Source organism: Grammomys surdaster, unplaced genomic scaffold (genome assembly GCF_004785775.1).
Source record: "Grammomys surdaster isolate TR1022 unplaced genomic scaffold, NIH_TR_1.0 190, whole genome shotgun sequence".
NCBI classification, from domain to species: domain Eukaryota; kingdom Metazoa; phylum Chordata; class Mammalia; order Rodentia; family Muridae; genus Grammomys; species Grammomys surdaster.
This window is the reverse complement of record NW_021604635.1, coordinates 465,594-471,417: the sequence shown is the minus strand read 5'-3', so window position 1 is coordinate 471,417 and position 5,824 is coordinate 465,594.

Below are 5,824 nucleotides of genomic sequence, written 5' to 3'. Positions count from 1 at the left end.
GATGGGCATTGGTGGTGGGCGGAGCTGATAGGGTGATGGGCATTGGTGGTGGGCGGAGCTGATAGGGTGATGGGCACTGGTGGTGGGAGGAGCTGATAGGGTGATGGGCACTGGTGGTGGGAGGAGCTGATAGGGTGATGGGCACTGGTGGTGGGAGGAGCTGGTAGAGTGATGGGCACTGGTGGTGCGGGGAGGTGATGGGGTGGATTCCTGACAGATGAGTGAGGTGGGGTGAACCTGCACCTCATTAGACACTGTCATTCAGCATCTCTTGCTGACGATGTGGGAATAAGGTAGGTTATTAAATCAGAACCGAGTCCCACAGAGCTGCCCAGAGCTTTCCAAAGACTGGCAAAGATATGCTTTGACTTGGTTTTGTTGGAATTCATTTCAGGTTTATACATTTGAGTCATTGTGTTCGAATTATTAATTTTATTAACATTATTAACACAATATATAATATTATTAGCATTAAGGAGGGAATACATGTATCATATGTAATATTTATACTCTGTTATGCTATACATTTCATATAATATACATACTTAGTGATTATGAATATTTTAAAAATATTTTTATTCTTTTATGTACATTGGTGATTTGACTGCATGTATGTCTGTGTGAGGGTGTCAGATCCCCTGGAACAGGAGTTACAGACAGTTGTGAGCTACCATGTGGGTGCTAGAAATTCCTCTGGAATTTCCTCAGTGCTGGTAACCACTGAGCCATCTCTCGGGCCCCCTATCACAGAATATTAAGGAATGTCTTGAGTGATCATGGGGCTTAAAACACAAGTGGGAGATGTTAGAAAGCCCTAGTCTGAGTCTACAGTCCTGAGATCCCAAGAAAAGCCAAGGGCTGAAGGTCCAAGTTCCAGTGTGCCTGCCAGTCTGAAGACAGGAGAAGCCGGTCTCAGCTCAGACCACCAAGGAGAGCAAGTTTCCTTCACTCTGCATTTTGTTCTATTCAGGCCTTCTGTAGATTAGAAGCCCACCTCCAAGGGTTTGCCTGATTCAGTTTACTCATTTACACGTTAATGCCATTCAGAAACTCCCTCAGAGTATGCTCAGAATAATGTTTAACTATATAGATATCCAGTGGCCAGCACGATAACATTAAGCATTACCTTCACGCTGTGCAAATGCTGGGTTCAGAGCAATTGTCTTGATGGTCACATAAGACCTTTAGGACGCAGCCCACACACCACATGCTGCTCTGTGAAACTAGCCTGCTTGTATTCGTCTATCTTTTGCTGATGCTAGATTAAACCCAGGGCCTCTTACAGGCTTGACAAGTGCTCTATCACTGAGCTACATACGAGCTTACCTAAACATTTAAAAAAATTATTGTCTTTTGTTATTGTATGTGTGGATGTTTCCCCTGCATGTATAGTATGCCTGTGTGCCATGTGTGTCCAGGACTCTTAGGGGCTAGAAGACATCCCCTGGGACTGGAGTTACAGTTGATTGTGAACCATCTGTGGGTGCTGGGAATCGAACCTGGGTCCTCTACTAGAGCAGCCAATGCTTCTGCCCCTTATACAGATATCTTTAAAGTACCTTTGCCAGTTGTCTTTAGAACACCCCACAATGTATATTTATCTAATTGTTTTCTCCTCAGGTTTTATGACAAATTATTTTTTAAAATAATACAGGCGAATGGGAAGATCAAGTTATTCAAATAGTAGAAACATTTAACCAGATCATAGGATGTTGATGAAATAGAGGCTTTAAGAAACTTTTCATTACTTTGTGTGTACACCACAGCAAGGGTGTGAGGTCAAAGGGCAGCCTGTGGAAGTCACCTCTCTCTTTATCCCACGCAGATGCCTGGGAGCCAGCTCAGGTCATTGGGTTTGGGACAGGTGCCTTTACCTGCTGACCTATCTCTTCAGCCTGTATCTAATAGAGCTGTATAAAGTTAAACCCTGTTTTAAGAAAGCTATTTTAGGGGCTAGAGTGATGACTAAATGGTTAAAAGCACTTGCTGCTCTTCCAGAGGACCAGAGTTCTGTTCCTGGCACCCACATTGGGCAGTTGACTTGAGTGATTGAGGAACATCGAGAGAACTAGTGGGTCGTTACTCGTGGCGTGTCTAAAGGGTGTTTCCTCGGGTCAGTGAACGCACTGGAGAAGATCTGACCCTTGTCTGGGGCAGGAAAATAAGAGAAGGAGAAAAGTCACTTCAGCTCTTCTTCGCAAAGCAGGGCACGTTTCTCCTCTGTCCTGGACATTAGACTCTAACTTCTTCCACTATGGACTCAAGGCTGTACTGGTGGCCACCCTGGCTTGTGGACTGAGAACGGTTTGTCTCATCCTCCTGTTTACAGACTGCTCCTCACGGCTAACTTTCCAGCCCTGTGTGTGTGCCTGTATCTCTCTGTGTGTGCCTCTGTGTATGTGTGTGCCTGTGTGTATGTTTGTGCGTGTGCTTGGGTCTATGTGCCTGTGTGTGTGTCTCTGTGTATGTGTGTGCCTGTGTGTGTGTTGTGCCTGTGTGTGCATGTATAGCGCTGTTTTTCTGAGTCATGTGTCTATCGAGTTACTTTACACCTTTGTTGAAAGTCAACTGAAAAGCTCCACCTGGTGGTGCAGACTTATCTGCGATTCCTACTCTCAGAGAGGCTCTGAGTTCCAGACCAGATCGAGCTGCAAGTAAACCAAGAACTAAACGAGGGTGAACTGGGCATATTTCATTCTCTTTCTGTACCCCCAGCTCCTTCAGTCTATGTCAGAGACAAACTTTGGTTCAAGGGCCAAATCTAGCCTACTGCCTGTTTTTTTTTTTAAATAAAGCTTTATTAGAACTCAATCAAGCCCATTCGTTTACGATGCAAAGCTAAAGTTCAAACAGAGACTACAAAGTCAAAGGCAGTTACTCTCATGGTCTTTACAGAAAACAATTTCTGATTCCTGGGTTCTGTGTCTAGCCTTCTGTGACACCACACAGTTTTGGTTGCTTTACAGGAAGTCTTGAATCCACATGGCCTACATCCTCTAAATTATTTGATTATTTCAACCTCATTTGTATACCCAGGAGTTTTAAGACCACCTTTTCGATTTCTGCAAAAGATCATCTGGAATTTTTTAGGAGTTGTTTGGGTCTCTCAACCCAGCTGGAGAGGGTCAACATTTTAACAATGTGAACCTTCTAACCCTCAATGGCCATGGAATATCCCTATATAGATCTAGGTTATCCTGAACTTCGCAGAAAAATGCTTTGATGTTTTTCAGTTCACATGTCTTGGATATATTTTGTAAACTATGCCTAAGTCTTTTATATTTATACACATGCATACACACATACAGATAACCTCAAGTAACCCAGGCTGGAGTGAACTCACTTTGTAGCTGATTGAGGATGGTCCCGAACTTCTGATCTTTCTACTTCCACATCCAGAGTTCATGTGCTATCATGCCTGGTTTTACGTAGTGTTGGGGGCTGAACCTAGGGCTTTACGTATGTTAGACAAGCAGTCTACTAACTGAACTACATCTCTAGCCCAGTAGTTTATTTCTGTTGTACTTCTCCTCCTCCTCTTCCTCCTCTTCCTCCTCGTCCTCCTCTTCCTCCTCCTCCTCCTCTTCCTCCTCCTCCTCCTCTTTCTCCTCCTCCTCCTCTTTCTCCTCCTCCTCCTCCTTCTCTTCCTCCTCCTCCAATTCCTCTTCCATTTGTTTTGTTTTGAAACAGGGTTTCTTCTTATATCCCTGGATGTCCTGGAACTTGCTTTGTAGACCAAGCTGGCCTTGAACTCAGACATCTGCCTGCTTCTCTCTCCCAAGTGCTGGGATTAAAAGTGTGTGCCACCACCGCCTGACCTGATGCAGGTTTACTGCACTATTTTTAAACTTTTAAATTGTTTGTTGAGAGTCTATAGACATGCAGTCAATTTTTGCATATTGTATTTTTCCATCTTTGCCATATTTATTAGTGGTATGTATAAATTTCCCAGAACTGATTATGTAAGACTTTCTATAGCAGCGATCAGTGAGTGAATGTGGAATTCTTTTGGCCTTTCCAATCTAGATACATTTTGTTCTTTCTTCTTTTGCTTCTGGCAAAGACTTGTGGTTGGATGCTGACTAAACACTCCTGATCTTCCAGGGGAAAGCACTTGCTCTTTCCCGTGAAGCATGACACAAGCTGTTCTCGAATGTGGTTTGTCAGGACGCGTGAGCTCACCTCCAATCCTCATCCACTGAGAGTTTTCTTCATGTGAGGTACAAAAGACGCTGATCCCCCAGGATGCTGGCAACCCAATGAGTGCCTTCTGCAGCTCAGAGAGAACTCTTTCAGGAGAAAGAAGATCTGTTTTCTACTTTAGTTGTCTATTTGCTATGTTAAAAAGATTGAACGCAGGACCTCAAGTATGGTAGGTGAGAGTTCTATGCTATGCTATGTTCCTGGATCTCACCCATGGGATATACTTAGCCACTTAGAATGCTTCAAGGCCCATGGAGAGAGCCTCAGCTAGCCCTTGCACAGCTCCCAGTTGAGTGGTAATTTGCTTTTGTTAAGACTTCAGAAATGAACCCCACAGGAAATTTTCTCCTATTCTCAATACAATCGCCATGATAGCCCAGAGTCAAGCCCTGTATCTTTCATGAGAAATGATTGTAGTTTTGTTGGGATGGCCTCTGGAAGCCCTGGGCTCCACAACAAAGCCGTGAAGAGTCTGTAAACGGTGCTGATGTGAATGGCTAGAGAAGACATCTGTACGGCTGAGGAAGGTAGCCTGCCCTGTGCATCTGTAAGTGGAAGCCTCCTTCTACCAAGTCCTCTAGGCTCCCACCTTCATCTCCTTGAACTTGTTAGCCAGCTCTTCTTGAGCCCGGGGTTTTTTTCGGCAAACCAATTCCTGAATATTATTTCTTCTATTCAAAAGTGTACTTCAAATGTCCCTTGTGTCCTCTGACTCCAGCGAACAAAAGCAGGTGGTCTCTTTCTCTAGAAGTTTTTTTCCTCCAAAGTACTCAGATTTACCCAACATTTAGAATTCTCCATTTTTCCCTGCCAATGCCTAAACAATGTCTGTGTGGTGTGAAACTCTGAATTAACAATCTATGACCTGACTGGAAGTGGTTTCCCCAGGATAATTGTGATTTCATTCTTTATTCTTTGATTTTCTTGAAACAGGGTCTTGCTGTATATCCCAAGCAGGCCTCAAATTCAGGCTACTTCTGAATCCGATATAAAAACATCAAGTCCCCTTGTTAATAAACTCCCAGCCCTACTGTGCATTAGTGACTGACATTGAAGCCAAAGTGAGGACTTTATCACAAAAGATGCCGTGGGAAGATTTTCAATGTATCAAACTATGTTTCAGTCATGTGCAATGCCTGCACATAGTAGCCATGTGTGATGCCTATACATAGCCATGTGTACCTCTAATCTCACACTGAGAAGCTGAGGCAGGAGGATTATGAATGATGTGCTGTCTTAAACAACAACCAGAAAAAGAAAAAAACAAACAAATTATGAAGTGATCATGCAACTCTCACTAAACATGTTGAATACTAATCTCTAAGAAGCAGACATGGGCCTTGCAGGAGTGACATCTGATATAGCTAGAGGGAGGGGCCTCCCTGAGGTGATACAGTGTCTGGTGTGCTCGATCTACAAGTAGTAAATATGAAGAAATGAAAAGCAAGGTTGCAAATGTCTATTTAATGAATAGAACACACACACACAGAGTTTTGTGCACAATAAAGTTTGGCTATAACATCAAAGGTAGAACTGCATGGATAGCCAGGTTAGACCAAATCCATCCCCATGCCCTCCTCCTCTCCTCTCCTCCTCCCTCTCCGTCTCCGTCTCCGTCTCC